At 41.9% G+C, this 23,315-nt stretch overlaps 1 long non-coding RNA gene across 1 annotated transcript in view; it reads left to right on the plus strand.

Moving 5' to 3' along the window:
* Window positions 1-534: 534 nt before the first annotated feature.
* The window catches only part of LOC308473127, a 40,728-nt gene continuing 17,947 nt past the window's right edge, over window positions 535-23,315 (plus strand). The window contains exons 1-4 of the long non-coding RNA XR_013983923.1: window positions 535-575; window positions 4,543-4,654; window positions 8,177-8,304; window positions 16,042-16,134. This is a non-coding gene — a long non-coding RNA (uncharacterized lncRNA). The remainder of the gene's footprint in view (window positions 576-4,542; window positions 4,655-8,176; window positions 8,305-16,041; window positions 16,135-23,315) is intronic.

The raw sequence follows: 23,315 nt of genomic DNA on the forward strand, positions 1-23,315 counted from the left end.
AACCCTACTTTATGCAGTTAAAAAAAAAATTATGGCTGTATAAAATCTGATTAATTATCATAGTTAAGTCCTGAAATGCATGGCATTATATTTTTTTATATTACCCATTATGAAATAAAAGCCTGCATCTCCCTTGTTATGCTCCAGATGTCTCACTTTTAAAATCAGTGGCCTCACCTCATGTTCCATCTCCACTTTACATATAATTAAGCACATTGTCCTAGCATATTAGCATGCCTCTTACCACAGAATTTGAAAGGGAAGATTTGCTTCTCTCTTTTTTTGTCTTTTCCTCGCACCTGTTAAAAGAAAGCCTCGCTCCCCTCAGAGTCATCTTGCAGCAAAGCACCTTTCTGATATTTCGGAATACTGTACCTAACTATATTCATTTATTAATCCATGGATAATTACTAACTCTGTGGCCTCTGTAATTTAGCACTTGCCTCCGGCCTCCACGCCTCTTGGCACATCCCCACCGCTGCTGTTCCGCTATGACAGCAGAGCCACACGGCGGCCATCTTTAGTGGTTTGGAGGCTGTAAGTACTAAAGCCTGAAGGAGGAGAATATGCAACTGGTAAAGTCCAGTACAAATCTCTCTCCTCTCAAAAACCCCAATTCTTTGTACGTAGCATTGCCTGACAGAGCCCACTAAGCTACAGAGGGGAGGCACAAAACAGGAGAAGTAGGCCGAAGTGCAGGATGAACCCTGGGCCAAAGCCAGGCATGTTTAGCCTCTCCATTGCAGGGTGGGATCCACTTTCTAGCCCTGTAGAATTGCTGTCTCCTTAAGACTAAAAGGGAAATGGAAATCAATGTTGGATGGCATTGTTTGGTTATGAACAAATATAGGAAGGCTTCAGCGGCTGACTTGGCATTCTCAGAAAGGAGGGAATAGGGAGGAGAGGAGGAGGAGCTTCTGCTCCCTGCCTCCTTCAGTTGTTTTTGCCCTCAGGAGCTGTGGCTATATATAGTACAAAAGACGCGGTCCAACTCCTCAACCTAAGGCTTTTTTTCCTGGGGGTACGCATACCCCTAAACATTTTGTGAATCTAGGTTTGGCCTCATTGAGGGGCAGTATTTCAATATGAGTAGGAAAATGAGAGTACCCCTAAACATATTTTTTACGGAAAAAAACACTGCCCTTTTCTTCTTCTGAAACTTTCCCATAGAGCATAGGAACCACAAACCTGATGGCATGCATCTGCCTCACCCTAAGCACAGCTCCCTGCTCTTAAATTGTTTAGAGACTTGAACAGACCAATTCCCTCTCTCCATACCTCCATCTTGTTTTTGTTTTTTTCTGCCAAGTGACACCTTCCACATAATGTGGTTCAACTTCTTTCAATATTCTCAAGGGACATAGAACCTTCCAACCCTTTTCAGTCCATTTGTTCCTGTTTTCCTTCTGTCTTTAAACTCATCTACTTCTGTGTATCTTAGGAGTCCTTTGAATATGCAGTATCCCTGATCTATTCTTGGATTATCCAGTTTGGCTTCCTAACCAGATAGGTACAGAATCACTCAAGTTTAATATTAAGAGAGAGCAGCCCTCAACAAAAGTAATAATAATAATAATAATAATAATAATAATAATAATAATAATAATAAATAATGTTGTGTACCACCCTATACCCACAGGTGTCAGGGCAGTTCACAGGATAAAATAAGAATATAAAACCACAAAATATATAATAAAACCCAATAACCCCTCCCAACACATTTTAAAAGGGCATAGGATGTCAATCAACGTTAAAGAGGAACGTTTTTGCCTGGCGCCTAAAGGTGTATAACAAAAGCACCAGGCAAACCTCCCTCGGGAGAGCATTCCACAAATGGGGAGCCACTGCAGAGAAGGCCCGTTCTCGTGTTGCCACCCTCTGGACCTCTTGTGGAAGAAGCCCAGGAAGAAGGGCTTCAGAAGATGATCTCAGAGTCCAAGTGGGTTCATATGGAAAGAGGCAGTCCTGAGCCGTTTAAGGCTTTATAGGTCAAAACCAGCACTTGGAATTGGGCCCAGAAACGAAAATGCTGCACTGTATTCCCAACCCCTAACAAAAGCTTCCCAGTTCAGGATTTCAACCTGGAAAAACTGTCCTTTAAACTTTCATTTCTTATAAAACATTGCCATACAATGTGTGGAGGTGAGGTTTTAAGCATCTACCGATCCTTAATCACCCATCCAGGAAACAAGTAATAAAAACTGAGGACTCAACGCATCCACTTCCCCCATCATTTTCTCCTGCACCCCATCCAACTGACCCCCCCAGCTGTCTGTTGCTCAACTGCCCCCAAGCTTAGATCTTGGACTCTCACTGGGCCTCTGGGCATAAGGTCCTTCCTGGGGTTTTTTAAATTGATTTTTAATTTACAGACTAGTTTATTTCTGCACACCAGCACACCTCCAGCTATGCAGAAGCAGTTTTACCTTATATTTTGCTTCCAGATTAATAGGCATAGGACCACTCACCTAGCAAAGGGGGGGGGCAATTACCACATTTACTCGAATCTAATGCACACCTCAATTTTCAGAACCTTTAAACCAAAAAAAGTATTTGCTGGTGAATGTAAATGCGCCATCGAATCTAATATGCACCTTAATTTTTGCAATGAAATTTGACCCAAAACAGGTGAGCATTAGATTCAAGTAAATACAGTATATGTTCAAACATCAAAATCCATCCAGAAAACCATAAGCAAATTTCAGGTCATCAACTGATGGCTTCACAGTGTCCAACCCATCTAAGCTGTGGCTAGCATTATTCAAAGTAGCATCGCTGGTCATCTATCTGTAAGTAGGGATGGGGGGAAATTCAGTTCAATTCAATTTGTATTTAAAGATGAACTGAACTTTCCCAAACAATGTACATTCTAAAACACAGCCACCTTTCCAAATTCATACTTCTCTGATGTTTTGCAGTGCAGGGCTCCAGCCAAGTAATGTGTAGAAAAATGCCTATACTAGGGTAAATGTCCCTTAAAATGTATATATTGGTGCAAAGAACTTACAAAAATGCATTTTATTAGGGGAAATTGTTTTGCAAAAATGATTGTATTGGGCAAAATTGAATAAGGGAGAAAGGTATTTATTTCATAAAATTTATACACCACCTTATTGCTTTTTTAAAAAAACCCTTCAAAGTAGTTTACAATTCACACTAAAATGCTGATTGATTTTTTTAGGGCTCTTTAAAAAGAAAGAAAGATCAAACTGGTTTGGAAATGTGGATCTGCACTTAAGATTTGAAAAAAAAGAGAAACTGAGAGAAGTCAAAATTGACAAACTCATCCCTCCCTCCCTGTAAGGAAAGTAGGTGGATAAGAGCTAATGTTTATGCTAGGACCATTATTTCCTTTCATCTTGCCCTATCAGAAGTTACTTGAAGCTATCAACATTACTTGAAGCTAAGACACATTGACAGTGTCTTAATCAGGGCACACAGTGTGCATGCTCCATGTGCCGCCACCATGTGCTGGATGCAGCCTGGCGCCCTGCAGAATCACATGTTCCTTTGGTTACAGATCACCTGAGCCATGCAGTGAAACCTGTTTCTACTCACAGGTTGGCTTATCCAGAGCAGGCTGATATTCTCCACAATCATGAATGCTTTCACATTGTAAACTGGCCTGAGATCTGTAGATGAAGGGTGGTAGCAAAACCTCCCTCTCCTAGCTAGGCAGCAGAGCCCACTTACCACCACTGAGATATGGGAGCAGAAGAACTGCCCTTCAACAGGACAAACCAGCAGGCATCCCAAATGTTCCAAGCTACAAGATAAAGGAAATCGTTCTGCATGCAATAAAACAAAACTTAACCAAGGAAAAAAGTTCTTCTTTTCGGTAAATTATGGTTCTTGGGATCTCCCCACCTCCCCGATTGCTCGGTGCTTGGAGTTACATTATGTCTCAAGTAACTCTCCTGATGACAGTAGCTATCGTCGGATCATTAAGAATTTGCCATTGCCTGACCTTACATGGAAGGATATAGATGAAGATGCCACGTAAAAAACCAGCCCATTTTCATTTCTTCACCCTCACAAATCACTGTTAATTTAAAGCTCTGCTACCTTTATTCAGAACCAGGAGACCTGTCATAAGGCTATCAGCTACCCTTTGAGAAGTGCATAGGTAGTTTCTCTACTAAAATATATTTAGATCTGCCAACTGGTCTTTCTTTCCCCTTTCTGCCTATCCTCAGTTCCTAGCTTTCCAATTATAGCTCGCAACTAACCTGCTTGTGACCTGCACTCCATGCTCTAGCACACACTTTGCTTCCTGCAAAATCAATTTCCCCAACTAATTATAGCCACTGGCACCTCCTGTAATGGGCCCATAATAATAGAAGAACCATAGCTGCAACTGGTATTCTGTTGGAAACATGTATTTCAGAGGAGAAAAATGGGCACATCTTTATAACAATCGCCAATAAAAAACCAAATTTGTCATCTAGAGAACCTGAGTTCTGTGCCAAGAAAAGCCCACTTACATGATATGAGTAAATTATGCAAATATCACAAAGCTGCATCTATTTGTTTATTTTGCAGGCTTTATTCTGCTTCTCATGTTATTGAGGATGGGATTAGAAACTCCACCCCATGACAACTAGAACTCATTTTCTGCCTTACCATCTGAGATTTCATCAAACAATGCCCACAGGTTTTTCGAGCTTGTCTCCACTAATAACTAGAATGCTGCTTTTTTAAAAAGAATAAGACTGTCAGTTGAGATTCATTATCTGCACAAAGCAATCTACAAAAGAAACATGGAGTTCTGTCTCCATGTCCAAACACTGGATAATCTCTGGATGGACTTGGCTACAATGCCAGACAAGCACCTGGCAGACCAACTCCCAGGTTCAATGCCCTACTCAGGAGGGATAGAACTCTAGCTAACTAACTAACAACTATTGGTGGGACCCAATAGCTTACCACGGGCCCTTTAGATGTGGAGGTGCAGGTGCAGAAGTATCAGCGCCGTATCATCCCAAACAGAAGCCATAGTGGCTTCTCCACATTCAGATGGACTTGTGTTGATGAGTTTGAACTAGAAATAGTACACTTGTAGCTCAGAGGCAGGGTACAAATGATCTCTTACTAGAGGTGAAAACACATGTCCTTCTGCAGTCTGTGGTACACATTATTTCTTATTTTCTGTATCATCCCTGTGGTGATCAAACCACCTCTTTGTTGTTTCATAGTGGATATCTGCTAAAATGTGTAACAAAGTTAAGCAGAGCCAGCATTGTTAAGTTGATGTCATTGTACCTCTGCTGGATAGTGTCTGAGACGTTCCCAGTGATGAATGAAACACTCCCCATTTCAATAGAATTTATGCTTTAAAAATCCATCTTGGAAATTGAACTTGCCCCTGCTAGAGGAATCCTCTTTGGAGGGTCACCTGGAGCTCCCAAAGGCAAGGATGAGCAGTCGATGTTAAGGAATTGTGAGGCAGAGCAGGAGGCAGATATGCTACCTTGTGTAGACTGCCTTCCATTTGTCTCCTCCTCTGCTCAATATTTATTGCTGCTTCCACTTGTAAGAAAAAATATTACAAATATACCATAGATCTCCTTGTCCAAAGGGGAAAAAGAAAAAGAATCTCGGGAATGGTTGGGAAGTGGGAGCTTACAACATTTGGAGTCCTATGATACAAAAGTGGCATAAAAAGGTTAAGGACCCCTGACAGTTAAGTCCAGTCGCAGACAACTCTGGAGTTGCGGCGCTCATCTCGCTTTATAGGCCAAGCAAGCAGTTGTAGGTGGGAAGGGCAGAGCCAGGGTACAATTAAGCCATACCTTTGAATGGCCTATTTATGTCCACACAGAAGCAGAATCTAGGATCAGTATAATCTTCCCCTACCATCCTGGGAACACTAGTTCCTCAAAGAACTATAATTCTCAACACTCTTAACAATGTGCTTTAAATGTATGGTCTAGATCAGTGGTTCCCAATTGGTGGTCCACAGATCTCAAGAGGTCTGCGTAGCCCACCAAGAGGGTCTGTGTCACTATTTACATAGCAAAAATGTACCATGGAGATATCAACATTTTCAAAATTTTGGCTTGGCTTTTGAAAAACAAGGGGTCCGCAGTACTTAGCTAATTGGGAACCACTGGTATAGATCCTTTAATAGAAGACTGACTGAGGTTAATCATTTTGTATTTGATCTTTAGTTATTCTGGGTAATAACCAAGTAAGTCAGAGAAGACCAACTTAAATCAATGGACTTCGATATTGCTTCCAATGGGTCTACTAGTAATATAACTAATGTTAGATAAGAATAACATTATTCTTATATATGGTTTATTATATACCGCTGGTAAATTAATTCCGTAAAAAGACACTATCAACCCCATAGCTGTCTATCCATGTGTATGCTCTCATGAGGCAAGGAGCCTCCCTCTCTCCTCTCGTTCACCCCAGGTATGGTTTCACAGAGGCTTCAAACGAACTTGAGGCTAAAGGAACTAAACCATAATTGCTATCTTCAGAAATATAGTCCTCAAAATATTATTGATGGCAAACGTCTTGCTAGGTTTGGTCAATATTCTAAACAGAATGCAGAGGGAGGCAAATACTTTGCAAGCTGCAAAGATGTCAGAAGCTAGCTTGTTTTTTAGAAGAATTGTATGCTGTGCCAGTTCATTTCTCTATGGCAACCTTTTATGGTACTTTTCTTAATACACACAGTGAATTTAATCTGCTGAGATCTGAGACATGTAACTCCTCCAGGAAAATTATAGATTGCAATTTTAATTGAAAAAGACTGGCTATAAACTGATCTCTAGCATTATGATGACTAATTACATTTCTCCTTTCATAATTAACAAACTTTGAAGTAGTTTATATATTAGGTGCTTGCCCTCAGCCCTTGTAGGAAAAAGTGTTTTCTATGCTGGGAAAGGGAGAAAAAACTGTTCTCTTTTAAAAAACAACAACCCCAGTCCTATGCAGTGTTAGATATACCGCAGTTAGGTTGCAGTCCTGAACACAATTACTGGGATTAATTCACATTGAACATGGTGCATTGGATTCCAGTTAATTACACAAGGGTTTAAGCATAACTAATTCTTCTTGGGATCGCAGTCCTAATCTTATTACCTTGTACTAAATTACCTGGGATGCTATGAAAAACTGTTTTTGGGCAAACACAATGCTGAAACAATGTGGCGATGCCATTACTAGGCCATCTAACCGTCAGCATACTGGAAGAGAAGTTTCCATATTATATAAAGCAGGGGTGGAGCACCTGTGGCTCTTCAGATGACGGCAGACTCAAACTCCAGTCCACCCCAGCCAGCAGGGCCAACGATGACTTATTTATTTATTGATATGTGTATATGCCATCTTCTACATTAGATCATCAGAGGCTGCAAGGAAACAGAAGTTGGGAATCCAGCAACACCTGGAGGGACCGGGCTTCCTATCCTTGCTATAACATAATGACATTTATACCAATACAACACAGATGACCTGTAAAATTAAAACAACGAAGAGTCTTCTAGCTCCTTGTAAAGCTAAAGGGACCCCCGACCATTAGGTCCAATCATGACTGACTCTGGGGTTGTGGCGCTCATCTCGCTTTATTGGCCGAGGGAGCTGGCGTACAGCTTCCAGGTCATGTGGCTAGCATGACTAAGCCGCTTCTGGCAAACCAGAGCAGCGCACGGAAACGCCGTTTACCTTCCCGCCGGAGCGGTACCTATTTATCTACTTGCACTTTGATGTTCTTTTGAACTGCTAGGTTGGCAGGAGCAGGGACCGAGCAACGGGAGCTCACCCCGTCGCAGGGATTCGAACCACCGACCTGATCGGCAAGTGCTAGGCTCTGTGGTTTAACCCACAGCGCCACCCGCGTTCCTCTAGCTCCTTAAAGACCAACAAATTTATTATGGCATAAGCATTTGTGGGTTGGAGTGCAACAGAGGCAATACCCCTCTAGAAATTTTAAAACCCAGCATTTGTAATCCACTGGTGCTGATGCTGGCAAGAGAGTGAAGTGTACAATAAGCTCATTTCCAACTAAACATCAGGGGCATGGGCATGCTGACATCACTCGCACATACCACAGGGTGTGCTGCTGATATTGCGCTGTCCCACCCCCTCAATTGCAGGGGCAAGGTGGCACACTTGATTCCCAGGTGCCACCCCATAGTGACCTCACTCTGCATTCTCCTAGGGTGCTTCTGCCTGGTTGGAATGTGTCCCTAAAATGTGGTTATGGCTCCTGCTTGTCTCGATGGAGGATTGAGAGATATGTTAAGGTTGTGGCTCTATGTAGAAACCTCTGACTTCTATTCTACAAAGGTAAGAGTCTCCCCTGATGCTCTGCTTACTTCTGCCTCTGCACCCATCCACCACTTGCATGTGGCCCTAGGAAGCTTGCTCATGTGGGAATATGGCCCTGGGGCTGAAAAAAGATCCCCCACCTTTTCATAAACAGTTGTTTGATGTTGAAGTGAGTTGTGAGCCCTGACAAGAGATCCTGAAAGGAGGGGTGAATTCTCTACCCCCCCAACAATATATTATTAAAAAGAAAAGGAGGCACAGAATGGATAATGAAGAGCAGTATATATTGATGAGGTTGCAGAACAAGGTCAATAGGCAGAAGAGGCCTATTAATAACTGGAATATGAAGCCACAGAAAAATGTCAGCATACCAATCTTAATAAGCCAATAATAGCACCCCCACCTTGAGTCCTGTCAGCAGTAGAGACCTGGTAGGTCCAATGCATGTTACAGATACTTTGGGGATAATGGTGAGTTAGCAAGCTGAGTGCAAAATTCCCCTGCACATTAGATGCAAAGGCAGGTTTAATACCACATATTGTTGGGCCCTAAGTGTGATGGATTACTTGGAAGGAAATGTAGAGTTTTGATTTTACTAAGAGCAAGAGCCCCTTCATGGATCACTGCCTTGCCGTGGCAAAGGGGCTTGAATAACTCGGAGAAGCTATGAGCTATGCCGTGCAGGGCCACCCAAGATGGACAGGTCATAGTGGAGAGTTTTGACCAAACGTGATCCACCTGGAGCAGGAACCGGCAAGCCACTCCAGTATCCCTGCCAAGAAAACTCCATGGACAAAGACAAAAGGCATATAAAAGTTATGACGCTGGAAGATGAGCCCCTCAGGTCGGAAGGCGTCCAACATGCTACTGAGGAAGAGCAGAGGACAAGTACAAGTAGATTCAGAGCTGATGAAGCGGCTGGGCCAAAGCCGAAAGGACACTCAGTTGTGGATATGCCTGGAAGCGAAAGGAAAGTCCAATGCTGTAAAGAAAAATATTGCATAGGAACCTGGAATGTAAGAACCATGAATCTTGGTAAGTTGGATGTGGTCAAAAATGAGATGGCAAGAATAAATATTGACATCTTGGGCATCAGTGAACTAAAATGGACGGGAATGGGCGAATTCAGTTTGGATGACCATCATACTGTGGGCAAGAATCCCGTAAAAGAAGTGGAGTGGCCCTCATAGTCAACAAAAGAGTGGCAAAAGCTGTATTGGGATGCAATCTCAAAAATGATAGAATGATCTCGATACGAATCCAAGGCAGACCTTTTAACATCACAGTAATCCAAGTTTATGCACCAACCACTGGTGCTGAAGAAAATGAAATTGACCAATTCTATGAAGACTTACAACACCTTATAGAATTGACACCAAAGAAGGATGTTCTTCTCATTATAGGGGATTGGAATGCTAAAGTAGGGAGTCAAGAGATAAAAGGAACAACTGGCAAGTTTGGCCTTGGAGTTCAAAACGAAGCAGGGCAAAGGCTAATAGAGTTCTGCCAAGAGAACAAGCTGGTCATAACAAACACTCTTTTCCAACAACACAAGAGACGACTCTACACATGGACATCACCAGATGGGCAGCATTGAAATCAGATTGATTATATTCTCTGCAGCCAAAGATGGAGAAGCTCTATACAGTCAGCAAAAACAAGACCTGGGGCGGACTGTGGCTCAGATCATCAGCTTCTTATAGCAAAATTCAAGCTTAAACTGAAGAAAGTAGGAAAAACCACTGGGCCGGTAAGATACAATCTAAGTCAAATCCCTTATGAATACACAGTGGAAGTGAGGAACAGGTTTAAGGATTTAGATTTGGTGGACAGAGTGCCTGAAGAACTATGGATGGAGGCTCGTAACATTATACAGGAGGCAGCAACGAAAACCATCCCAATGAAAAGGAAATGCAAGAAAGCAAAGTGGCTGTCCAATGAGGCCTTACAAATAGTGGAGGAGAGAAGGCAAGCAAAATGCGAGGGAGATAGTGCAAGATACAGTAAATTGAATGCAGATTTCCAAAAAATAGCAAGGAGAGACAAGGCGGCCTTCTTAAACGAGCAATGCAAAGAAATAGAGGAAAACAACAGAATGGGAAGAACCAGAGATCTGTTCAAGAAAATTGGAGATATGAAAGGGACATTTCGTGCAAAGATTACCATAATAAAGGACAAAAGTGGTAAGGACCTAACAGAAGCAGAAGACATCAAGAAGAGGTGGCAAGAATACACAGAGGAATTATACCAGAAAGATATGGATGGCTCGTACACCCCAGGTAGTGTGGTTGCTGACCTTGAGCCAGACATCCTGGAGAGTGAAGTCAAATGGGCCTTAGAAAGCATTGCAAATAACAAGGCCAGTGGAAGTGATGGTATTCCAGCTGAACTACTTAAAATTTTAAAAGATGATGCTGTTAAGGTGCTACACTCAATATGCCAGCAAGTTTGGAAAACTCAGCAGTGGCCGGAGGATTGGAGAAGATCAGTCTACATCCCAATTCCAAAGAAGGGCAGTGCCAAAGAATGCTCCAACTACCGCACAATTGCACTCATTTCACACGCTAGCAAGGTTATGCTTAAAATTCTACAAGGAAGGCTCAAGCAGTATATGGACCGAGAACTCCCAGAAGTGCAAGCTGGATTTAGAAGAGGCAGAGGAACCAGAGACCAAATTGCAAACATGCGCTGGATTATGGAGAAAGCTAGAGAGTTCCAGAAAGACATCTACTTCTGCTTCATTGACTATGCAAAAGCCTTTGACTGTGTCGACCACAGCAAACTATGGCAAGTTCTTAAAGAAATGGGAGTGCCTGATCACCTCATCTGTCTCCTGAGAAAGCTCTATGTGGGACAAGAAGCTACTGTTAGAACTGGATACGGAACAACTGATTGGTTCAAAATTGGGAAAGGAGTACGGCAAGGCTGTATATTGTCTCCCTGCTTATTTAACTTATATGCAGAATTCATCATGCGAAAGGCTGGGCTGGATGAATCTCAAGCCGGAATTAAGATTGCTGGAAGAAATATCAACAACCTCAGATATGCAGATGACACAACCTTGATGGCAGAAAGTGGGGAGGAATTAAACAACCTTTTAATGAGGGTGAAAGAGGAGAGCGCAAAATATGGTCTGAAGCTCAACATCAAAAAAACGAAGATCATGGCCACTGGGCCCATCATCTCCTGGCAAATAGAAGGGGAAGAAATGGAGGCAGTGAGAGATTTTACTTTCTTGGGCTCCATGATCACTGCAGATGGTGACAGCAGTCACGAAATTAAAAGACGCCTGCTCCTTGAGAGAAAGGCGATGGCAAACCTAGACAGCATCTTAAAAAGCAGAGACATCACCTTGCCAACAAAGGTCTGTATAGTTAAAGCCATGGTTTTCCCAGTAGTGATGTATGGAAGTGAGAGCTGGACCATAAAGAAGGCTGATCGCCGAAGAATTGATGCTTTTGAATTATGGTGCTGGAGGAGGCTCTTGAGAGTCCCATGGACTGCAAGAAGATCAAACGCATCCATTCTTAAGGAAATCAGGCCTGAATGTTCACTGGAAGGACAGATCGTGAAGCTGAGGCTCCAATACTTTGGCCACCTCATGAGAAGAGAAGACTCCCTGGAAAAGACCCTGATGTTGGGAAAGATTGAGGGCACAAGAAGGGGACGACAGAGGATGAGATGGTTAGACAGTGTTCTCGAAGCTACAAACATGAGTCTGACCAAACTGCGGGAGGCAGTGGAAGACAGGAGTGCCTGGCGTGCTCTAGTCCATGGGGTCACGAAGAGTCGGACACGACTAAGCGACTAAACAACAACAACAACAAGAGCAAGCGCTTTTTACTCTCTCGTTACACACAAAATGAAACCCAGTTTGGTGAAGGGCAGTGTACAGGTAACTATTTTGAAAAGAAAAGTCATTTTAAGGCTACTAAGAACATTGTGAGGAGAAAAAGATCACTGCCCTCAGCGAAACATGGGGACAGCCATCTTTTTCTCTGTGAAACTCCCCATGAAGAGGCTGTAGGTTACTATGTATGGTAGCTTTCTGGGAACATTTTAACATAGTTTGAGGGGTATTTTAGTACTCAGACACAGAACTGCTCTAAGTGACTAAAATGTTGGAAAAAAAGAGGCAGCCCTTGAACCACCTCATAATACAGTACATCTCATGCAGTTTGGTTTGTTGATTATGTGACTTAATCTGCAGATGTACATTCCAATCCGTGCATAGTGTCTGAGGGGGATGAAATTTAAAAGTTGTCCCAAGACACAGACCCCCCCCCTCCATCCATACCTATGAGTATGTTAGGCAGTGATCTGGTGGTAACGTACCTGTTTACTTAGGCTTTTTAGGTTTTTGATGATCCTCTGTTTCAGCTCCTCTGTTTAGCTGTTTTTAGTTGCTTTATTTGCTGATGATTTAAGAACAGCCTTTTTGTTTTACCGACTTTAAAAAACACACACCAAAAAACCTTCTCTCTCTACCCCCTCAACTGGGCCCGTTATTGGTATCAATGAAAGGTAAACTATAAATCTTTAAAGCAAATTATTCAACATATGTGGGAGGTGATAGAGCCTCCCATGCCTGACAGGGCAGGTACATTGTGGAATGTGCCCCTTCGGATCAAAGGCTGCCAATGAAGAATGGGTGGAAGGCTCCCTTGAACTTTGTGGGGACCCCCGTGTTCACAGAATAGATCATGGTCCTAATGCTTGAGAAGCAGAACTGTCAATATTGAGCCAAAGGGATTCTGGTATTGTAATTCAGCACAGTAAAGCAATAAAATAATGAGTACTGGGACTGTCACAATTTTACAAGTTGTTTAAGAGAGAATAATGATTTAGCAATGAGTGAAGAGAACTATCTGAACCTATCTGTTCTGAACAGGGGCAAGTAATTTTGTCTTGATCTTTGTTTCTACTTCCACAAAATAGAGATAATTACTTACCACACAGGATTACTTAGTGAGCCTCTTAAAATTCTTTACAAATGAAAAAAAAATCAGCTCAATATCAATGTATTATTCTAATAAAGATGGCATTGGATTTATGGTGCCTCGTGGTAATTTATGGAACTAATTAAAAATTGAGTAGGTTGTGCAGAGTTTTAAATGCCTAATCAGTTACTTGAAGACCACCTACCTTTGCGAAGGCGCACACTCCGCACGGTAACATCCCCCAAGAATTTATGATTAAAATAATAAAAGCCATGAAATAAAGTGTAATCCTGATGTTAAATTTCCAAGATAAAACAGTTTGCTGAAATTGGAAAGTAATTAGAACATATTGTTTGATAGCATTTTTAAAATTGCAAGCTGTTTCATGTACTTTTGTGCCGACTCTTTGGAAAGCACTTTTGGAGCATGGCCCAAGTGCAAACTGCAGCATGAAAAGTAGCTCCAGTCCTTTGGGTTGTGTGGCCACTATGAATTGGATATACTAGCTAAGTTCATTGAAGCCGAGCTCATAAATTAACTGGAATTAGTTGGAATTCTTCAGGTGGCAGTGGCACCTGGAATGAGAGGCAAGATTTTAGGACACACACCGCACCTCCATACACAAAAACCCTTTTCCAGCTCAGATCAACATCCAGGCCAGAAAAGCTTTCCCAGATTCCCTTCTCTTGGCCAACCCTGACCATCAGGTCCCAAAACACCTTCCTCATCTGCAAATGGAGACAATGGCAGAAGGAGCATTGGAGAGCAGGGAGGAGGGTTTTTTCCTTCTGTCTCCATCACCTTAGTATATGCCACAACAAGCACCACCACTCTTCCTGCAGCATATCATGGCTGAGAGAACTGTGTTGCCTGAAATGCAATGACATTTGGATAAATTCCATTACCTATGAGGCCACTGCCCTTTCAAGCCTCTTAACATGCCATGGAGTATGTCAAGACAAGGAAAGAAGGGAATGCTTTCCTCTCTGCTGTTGCTGCTACTGCCAGCATCCTGACTTTTGCAGGTAAGTAAACAGAAAGATAGTGAGGGATCTGTTAGGGAAAGGGGGCTCATTTCATAAACCCCTCAAATTGTATCAAGAAATGAACTGGTCTGTTTCTGGTTGCAGTGGAGGAATCAGTTCATTTGCAAATCATTTCGAGGAGAGCATAGGGAAGGCCGAGGTTCACTCATTTCTACTAAATACATAAAAATAATAATAGTGGGGAGGAGAGCAGGCCAACAAGGAACAGGAGCAGAGACAGGTACCAAAATCTCAACAATCACTAAGTGCTTTTTTTATTTATTAGAGACCACATTTTATCCTCACTTCCATAAATTACTGGTAGATGTCAAGTTTTGCCAATACATTCCAGTATATTCTAGAACCAGCATGGTTACATGATACAAAGTGTGCATAACTATGCAGAGCAGCAACTTGGGCTGTACAGATCAGGCTAACAGTTGTGTGGCGAATGGGGACCAAAAAGGGGCTGTTAGGTGCAGCACTGCACTGTGCTAGCATTTATTTCCTGATCAAGGTTTTGTATGTAGAAGTTTGCTTCCACACCTCTATGACCCATTGCTGGATCCAGTCATAGTTTTGAGGAAGGGCCATAGCTCATAGGTAGAGCATCCCAGATTCAATCCCCAGCATCTCCAGGTAGGGCTGAGCTGGATGGGCCTAATGGTGTGACTCAGAGTATAAGGCAATGCCTTTTGTTCCTAGTTGCAGTAGACTAATGACTTCTTATAGAGCGCACTATGGCAGGCTGTGCTTTGGTATTGGAATGGTGAAGATAAAGCATGGCACCTAGTCTGATCACAAAACTGTTGCTGTGGCAAATCCATAATTCATTCCCAGACTAGCCACATGATCTGGCACCGAATGTCCATGAAAAAGGCATGAAAGGTATTAGCAGAAGGAAGCAACCAACTGCAAAGCAAGGACAGTTGGTGCTTGATGCTGGTAATCCCATGAGGGCTAGCAGTGGCCTGGGATTCAGGCTTCTCAATAAGAGGTTGAGCCAAGGTTGTTGGGTGGGTCCCTGTGTGAATTCTGGATATCCTAGAAGTCTGCCTTGTGGCAACAAATACATTTATTCTGTACCATAGGCAGAAAATACTTCAAAATGGTGCTATTTTGGTGTTGACAGTACAGCCTCATCATATGGGTATGTCTGAAAGAGCACAAACTATCAACATCAGCCACCCATCCAAACGTTTGCCTGGGCTTTCAGATCCTGCAAAAAAATACTATGTTGTAAGCAGCCACCACCAGTGCTAGGCATGAGGATTTCATCACTGCACAGCACCCTGTTGCAGAAGCAAACTTCCAAAGACAGGCCCTGTTCCAAAAGAATGGTCTGCACCTGGGTGCCTGTTTTCATATGGAGGTACCCCTTGCATGGGCCAACAGTTTCACAAAGAAAACAAAAGCCCTAGTCTCTCACCATGATGAAAATGGAGAATGAGGAACAAAATGAGATTGCCACAAGTATAAATTAGTTTTGCATTTTTGATTGTCTAATTTTTTCCCCCCAAAGCGGCTTTCCTAGTTGGCATGCTCATAACTACACTGGTGGCACAGAGATATGTAATTAATCTCCCACTCCCCCATCCCGTCTCTCTCTAACCCCCCTCCCCACCCACGCCAAAATAATGCATAGCATAGCCAGATTCCAAAAAAAAAGCATTCTTGCTGGCTTCTGTAAACTCACCTGTAGTTTGCTGACACACTCATCACTCTGTTTCAAAGCTATCAAATGGCATTTCAGACTGCATGAGAAATTAATAATGATCTTGCAATTCCAGCTCCTGATGAGTTAGCCAAGAGGAGGCATAAAGAATGTAATGTCAGGAGAACCCCCCACTTATGGAGCATCACTTCAAAAACTGCTGAGAATGGTAAGAAAAACCAATAGGATTTTACTTTACTATTATTCTCTCATATGCTGGGGAGAGGTTGAGGCAGTGGGAAAATGGTAAAAAATTGTGATTATTCTGTACTTAGTAAAATACGATTGATATTGGAGTTTTTTGTTCAAGGTCTATACCAAAGTACTATTGAGTTCTGAGACATGTTCCCTTTCTCTGGCTATATTTAAAGCATTTTCATTGGAAATAGCATAAGAAATCCAACAGCTGTCTTAAACCATTTTGCTGGAAGGAAATCAGCAGGGTAACGTCAGTCATATTAATTACTTGCAGGAGGAAGGTAAGCGGAAGAACGAATTAAAAACAACAGGTTTTATTTTCTTCCCCCCTCCGTTCTGTCCCCACCCACAAGAAACCTAGAAGAGAATAGTTGCAATTTCATTTGCTTTTAAAGCACAGCACTTGGTAATAAACGGCCCCTGCAAATGTGCTGAGCAAACACCTTCGCATTCATCAATATGCGGGAGCTGTTTATTGCCTCATAAACTTGGAAGCAAGTGATATTGTCTCTTAAATCAATGGCTGCCTGGACATCCTTGGTGCTGGAGAAGAACAGTACATCCAGACAACGTTGATACTTAAATTAATGACTCTGGTAATGACTGAAAGGTGCTTAGTCACTGATGGAAAAATTAGGCACAGATCTAAAATGCTCTCAGCATACTTAATATGTGTACTACAAAACAAAGGGAATGGATGGGTACAGGTGTGTGTGTTGTGTGCATCTCACTGCCGTAACCAATTTTAAGCAAAGGTTAGTCTGTGAAGACAAACAGAACCAGGCTGACTTTTGCTTCTTCCAAGCTAATGCCAAAATCAGTATTTAAAATTAATGTTAAAAAACAACCATGGCTGGTTGGGAGGAACATAAATTGAATTAGCTTTTTGCCACTTACAATTAGATTTAAAAGCCCTTAACTATTTAAATTGTAGGTCTGAGCTGGTTGTTGTAACACATTAGATCAGACCAATACCGAACAGCTATATATACCTCAACAGCTGGGAAGTCAGAGATCAAGATCATCACAATATGGTCTTGTGCTGGCCATAATCCAAAGTCATAGCATAATGAAAAGTTGCCCTTATTCCAAGTCAATTTATCCATTTAGCCTAGTATTTCTACTTGGACTGGCAGCAGCTCTCCAGACCCCAAGAGGCAAGTCCAGTGAAGAAGCAGGACGCAGAAGCTTGGCACAATAGTTTCACTTTTCCAAAATAATCCAGCTAGCCTGTCAAAAATTTCACTAGCCTGCAGAACCAGCATTGTCTTTTGTTCTTCAGTCTCTTTGTTAAACCCCACTGTTTTGTGGGGATTTTTAAAAAACTCTCCATGCAATGTTTTTGAAATATTCTGTTTATGCAAGGAGAAACCAGCCCAACCTTATTTCACCAAAGGTTTGTTGACGATGGTGAGGGTGGTGGAAAATCACCAACAGAATTTTATCACTTATAGTGTATATGACCAAGAGTTTAGAGCAGTTCATAGAAACCAGAAAGTCTTGTTTAGCATTTCAAAAGGTCTAGAGCTTTTTCCAGTTTTGTGTTTTAGTATTACTTACTTGATTAAAATTAAACATATTGACACATTAATGAGGAAAATGCGATGAGATGCTTGCAGTTTGCCTTAAAAAGATGAAGAGTTGCACTGAAACTTCAGAGCAACAACACCGAAACTTGTAGCAAAGCGCTTATATTGGGAGAAGCCTATTTTTTTCTTTTTTCTTTTTGAAGCACTTGTTGACAATCATACTAGCAAAACCAAAATTAATTGTCTTTGCCAGGCACTGCATTAGCCTAAATTGTATCGACACATTAGAGCGGAGGGAAGGGATTTTCGGAGGGGTGTGAGAAATTATCCCTGCATTTGAGAAATTAAGAGTGCTAGATGTTTGGCTCAGTGAAAGAATTACTGAGATTCTTGCGGTGTCCTGAAATGCTTCTAAAAAGAAAAATTATTTTGTTAAGGATAGGTGTGGAAGGCCAGCTTTTTAACTGAACTTAGTAAGAGAAGGCATCCTGATGGAACCCAGCAGGGAAGAGGTCATTCAAAAGTACTTGCAATCATCCCTTTTCCTGATGAAGACCCCAGAATAGCCACCAGACATTGTAAGAATGGCATTGACACCAATGACCTTACTACTCTCATCAGCAAATATTAGCTTCAATTATATTTATTTATTAAATTATATCCCACCTTATCTCCAAGGTGCTCAAGGTAACATAAATGGTCCCCCCACAGCTTGATGTTACATTCACAACAAACCTGTGAAGTTGGTTAGGCTGGGATGTAGTGATTGGTCCAAGGTCACTCAATGAGGTTCATGGCTGAATGAGGATTTGAACTCGGGTCTCCCCAGTGCAAGTCTAGTGCACCACACTGGCTCTCATTGTTTGTCATTTCAACAACATCAACAGGTCACATTTCTCTGCCGTTCTGCATATTAACCTAGGGGTGTAAGGGTTCTCCCCGGTTTCTCAGAGCTGAAATTAAGAAACTGCTTTTTCTTCTGCCACCACACCTCCAAGGATGAACAAGACCAGCCTGTGGCCCAACTAAACTGAACATAATCCACTGGCCATGTAAGAAGGCCCAGCATGCTTGGGGGGGGGGGACAGGATAAAGGAACACCAGGACAGAGGACAAGATTATACCACAATGCTTCATTCTTGGTAAAATCATCACCTGCTAAATTTTTGTTAGTTTTTCTTTCATCCCCCCCCCCCCCCCACATTTTAGCCAATCATGGTCCTTCCTGAGGCTTCTAAAACAGCAGTTAAAGAAGCTATCAGAAAACGTGGGCGTGGGGGCTCTGTGCCTCCCTGCTAAGTGGCACACCATGCAGCAACCTTCTTGACATCTTGCCAGAGACTGTGCTTTGTGCCATCAGTTTGGTGTGCTGCTTTCCTCATTTCCTCCTTCTTTCGACATAGGCTCTGATGTCTGTGCATAGTGGAAACAAAAATGGACTTGTTTTCATTATCTTAGAGGCAGCAACCATTCAGTTCCTTCTCGCTGACAAACAAGGTTGCTCTAGGAATCCAAACCCCACTTGACTGTTCAGAAGCTTGTGTGTAATACACAAAGCCTTTAAAAGGAACAAATGGCAGGAGCTTGTGTCTCTCAAATCCTTCCTGGGATGTGTAAATGTTAAACAGGTTTGGCTATCCAGAGCTGTCAAAATTACATTGGCAGATTTTCAGCAAAGGTTAATGAAACTCAAATAAATAAGATGATGATGTTGTGCTCAGACACTCTTATCATTCCATTATGCATCTTAGAAGTACAACAAAATGTTGCAATGCAGAGTGCTGCTTTTCAGGGTTCCACCCCAACTAGCCATGTCCTCTTCCAGGATACACCAGGTCATTTCCCTCCTCCTCCTCCTCAGTCAGTGTTATATGGTTACTGAGCATGCTCAGTTCCCAATAGACTATTTTGGCTATTATGGAAAATCGATGTTGTATGTATAGCGTATTCAGGTGGTTTGCCAGGTTGGGCAAAGGGAGAATTCGACCTATAGATCTTCCTGATTTTTTAAATGCTGGCCAAAGAAATGCCGAACTTTACTCCTTCTAGCATTTCTTAAGAGCGATCAGTAGTTTTAAATGTATTTGCCAAGTGTGGCATGTTCCTCTCTACAGCTACAAGCCTAGGTACACTTATTTGTAAACCCTATCAAAATCAACAACTTTCTTCATAGTGAATATATTGCTTTGCAATCAAAGAAGGCAGGGTCAGTCGCTGAGACACTTCTTTTTTTTACCTATCCCAATTTGTGTCTTGATTGGCAGAAGGAAAGGAGACTCTGCATTTAGTTATTATTACCACATTTCTCCAGCCACTTCCAGCCTAATGTTCCCCATCCCTATTTTAATTTGATGGAGGAAGGCTGGGGGGCATGTGAAACCATGCAAATTCAAGAGGGTCTGTTTTTATTCTACTGAATCCAACTTCTATCCAGACCCCTGGGGGAGGGGGAAACAATTGACTGGGAGGGGGTGGCCATGACACTTTCTCAAAATTCCAAATGTGCCTTTGGTCCTAAAAAGTTGCCCACTGTACAGCATTCAGCTCTATGCTGGTTGTCAGTGCCAGAGCAAGGGAGGTGACAGTGGACCAAACACTTGTTGTGGTCGTAAATTGTGCTTCAAAAGGGCATACCATCTCAGTCAGAGATACAACCATGTAAGTGGCAATCTTGTCTAAGCCTGCAGTCCTATGCACACCTACCAGGGAGTAAGTCCCATTGGACTCAGGTGGACCTAGATACGTATAGGGTTGCACTCATAAGAGCCAACTCCCAAGGGCCAAGGTCCCTTCGGTCCCCCAATAAAAACACTTGAGGGGTTGGGGGGCCCAAAGTTGATGGGCATTGCCATTCAAATGGTATGTGTGTGCCTTGTGATCAATTATGTGGGGTGGGGCTTACCTGACCACACAACCCCCATATTTTATTCAAGTTGGCAACCCTGGTTGCATTGCAAGTTAATGAATTGAGATTTGACTTCTATGACTAAATAAAAATAAACAAAGAGGTTTGTCTCGCTTTAGGAAGAAGTGAGGCTCAATGGGCATCTGGACAAGATAAGAGTACTGTATTGGAATGCTAGTTTAATCTTTCCCCAATGAAATAACCATTCACTTAATCAGGATGGAAGCAGGATGAAAACGTTCCACTCAGCAGATAAATCCACCAGCTCCCTTATCCTATCTCCACCACTGCAAATGCATTTAGTTGTCATCTGGTATTTCTGTTTTCATTCTAATTCTTTCTGCCTTGTTATTCTGTCAGTTTCTTAATCTATTTACACTGACTTTATTTTTAGTATGTCTATTGTGACAGTAAATCCTAGAATTGCCTTCGGTGTTGTCTGAAAATGGCCATTATCAAATCATAATGCCTAGCCAGATGAAGTCCTGTAAGGGCCCTAGGCAATCACTAGGCATCCTCAACAGCTGCCTGCATTTGAGTCCTGCATATCAATTCTCACCTTGGAGGGGGCCCTGCAGTATTATCAGGAGTGGAGGAGGAGGTAAGTGTATTTATTAAAATTTGGATTACAGCTCGGCAAAGTGCTCCTTACTTTATTTATGAAAGCTTTTTAGTCTGCACATTAATAAAGCCGCTATCTCAATCTTTTATTGGTAAACTATGTAAAATGCAAATGATCTGGAATCCAATTAATTTCTAGAAGGTTGCAGCTGTTTTGAGTCCTATTCACAAAGACATGTGTGTGGATGTGGTTGAATGTGCCTGTGTTTGATTGCTAAGAAAATCAGGCTTTATTATTGAAGCCCCGACTTTCAAAATTTGAACTATTGTTCATCAGTAGTGCTAAATGCAAACAGATAATATCCAAACTGCATTGCTTGTTGTTAAAAAGGCTGTGAAATGTGGCTAATTTAGGACCAAGGCAAAGTATAGGAATTGCAAAAGAGTTGTTTCAAAATTTGTTCATTTGAGCAAAGCCAAAGTTTGATTTATGGTCTTCAGCGATGTATTATGAGATTTGCTAGTGCACTAGTGCACACATTTGCATAAACAAGTATCTTACATCACAATAATGTCAATTCTGGAGACTTAGCAATACTACACTTGAGATTGTACTGTACACAGTTTCACTTTGAAAGAATTACATTGGCTTTGATAAACTAGCTTAATTTGAGGATTTAGCATGGGCCAGAATTAGTCCGCTTGCTCCAAAGATTCAGCAATAACCACACTGTTACCACAATTCTAATACTTATTTATAGATGAATAGAGGTTTAAAGGTGTTAGTATGCCAATATAAAATGGTTTATGAGCAACAAAATGGCTTTAAATACGATTGATTGATTGATTGATTGATTGATTGATTGCATTTCTATCTCACCTCTCTTCCAATTGAACTCAAGGTTGCATACATTGTTCTTTTTCTCCCTGTTTTATCTTCACAACAACCCTGTAAGATAGGTTAGGATATGAGACTTTGATTGACAAAGTCACCCAGTGAGTTTTGTGGTTGAACCCTGATCTCCTAAGTCCTAGTCCAACACTTTAACCACAACATCACACAGTCTCACTTAATAGTAGAGGGAGTAATTACACCACAGCAGTAGGCAGGTCACTAAATATAAATGAAAAAAATGAATATTCCCACAATTAAAAGGCTGAATACTTCTGTTCTGAGGGAGCGGGTGACGCTGTGGTCTAAACCACTGAGGCTCTTGGGCTTGCTGATCAGAAAGTTGGTGGTTCAAATCTGCACGATGGAGTGAGCTCCTGTTGCTCTGTCCCAGCTTCTGCCAACCTAGCAGTTTGAAAGCACACCAGTGCAAGTAGATAAATAGGTACTGCTGCAGCTGAAAGATAAACTACGTTTCCACGCGCTCTGGCTTCAGTCACTGTGTCCTTTTGTGCCAGAAGTGGTTTAGTTAGGCTGGCCACATGATCCGGAAAGCTGTCTGTGGATAAATGCTGGCTCCCTCGGCCTGAAGCGAGATGAATGCCGCAACCCCATAGTCGCCTTTGACTGGACATAACAGTCCAGGGGTCCTTTACTTTTTTTTACCTTTACTTCTGTTCTTTCAAGTCACTATTTTTGGCTCAAAAATCAAAATAGGAGAATATTCAGCATTGCCTTAGCTGTGGAACACAGTTACATTTGCTAGAGGTAATAAAACTTCCCAAGTGCAAATTCAGAGGAATGTTATAAAGAATAAGATGTTGACAAGGATGAGGGGCTCAACTTTTGTATTAACTGGAGCCATTTAAATATCCTATAGATGAAATGTGATGAGCTTATGAGTATTTAGGAGGATTTAATGGACTCAAACCTCCCTTTCTCTCCCTCCTCCCGAAAGCTTCTGTTCTTAAGCCCATTTCTTATTTCATATTTTGGAGGGTTTCAAAGCAGCTAGATTAATTTTGCGCTTCAAAACAATTGTGTTAAAATGCTTAGGAAAAAGAGATTACTTTAAATCATTGCACTAAAACCTGATGAATATTATGCAATATAGCTGATATTTACTATAGAAAGAGGTGTTTATATAGTTATCCCGAAATTCTCTCTCTCTCTCGGCAGAAATATACATACATATGAGTTATCTCATTTTATCCCCACAGCCACCCTATGAGGTACATTAGACTGAGGGGGTGTAATTGGCCAAG

Source organism: Podarcis pityusensis (assembly GCF_964106645.2).
Source record: "Podarcis pityusensis genome assembly, chromosome: 3".
In the NCBI taxonomy this organism is placed as follows: Eukaryota; Metazoa; Chordata; class Lepidosauria; order Squamata; family Lacertidae; genus Podarcis; species Podarcis pityusensis.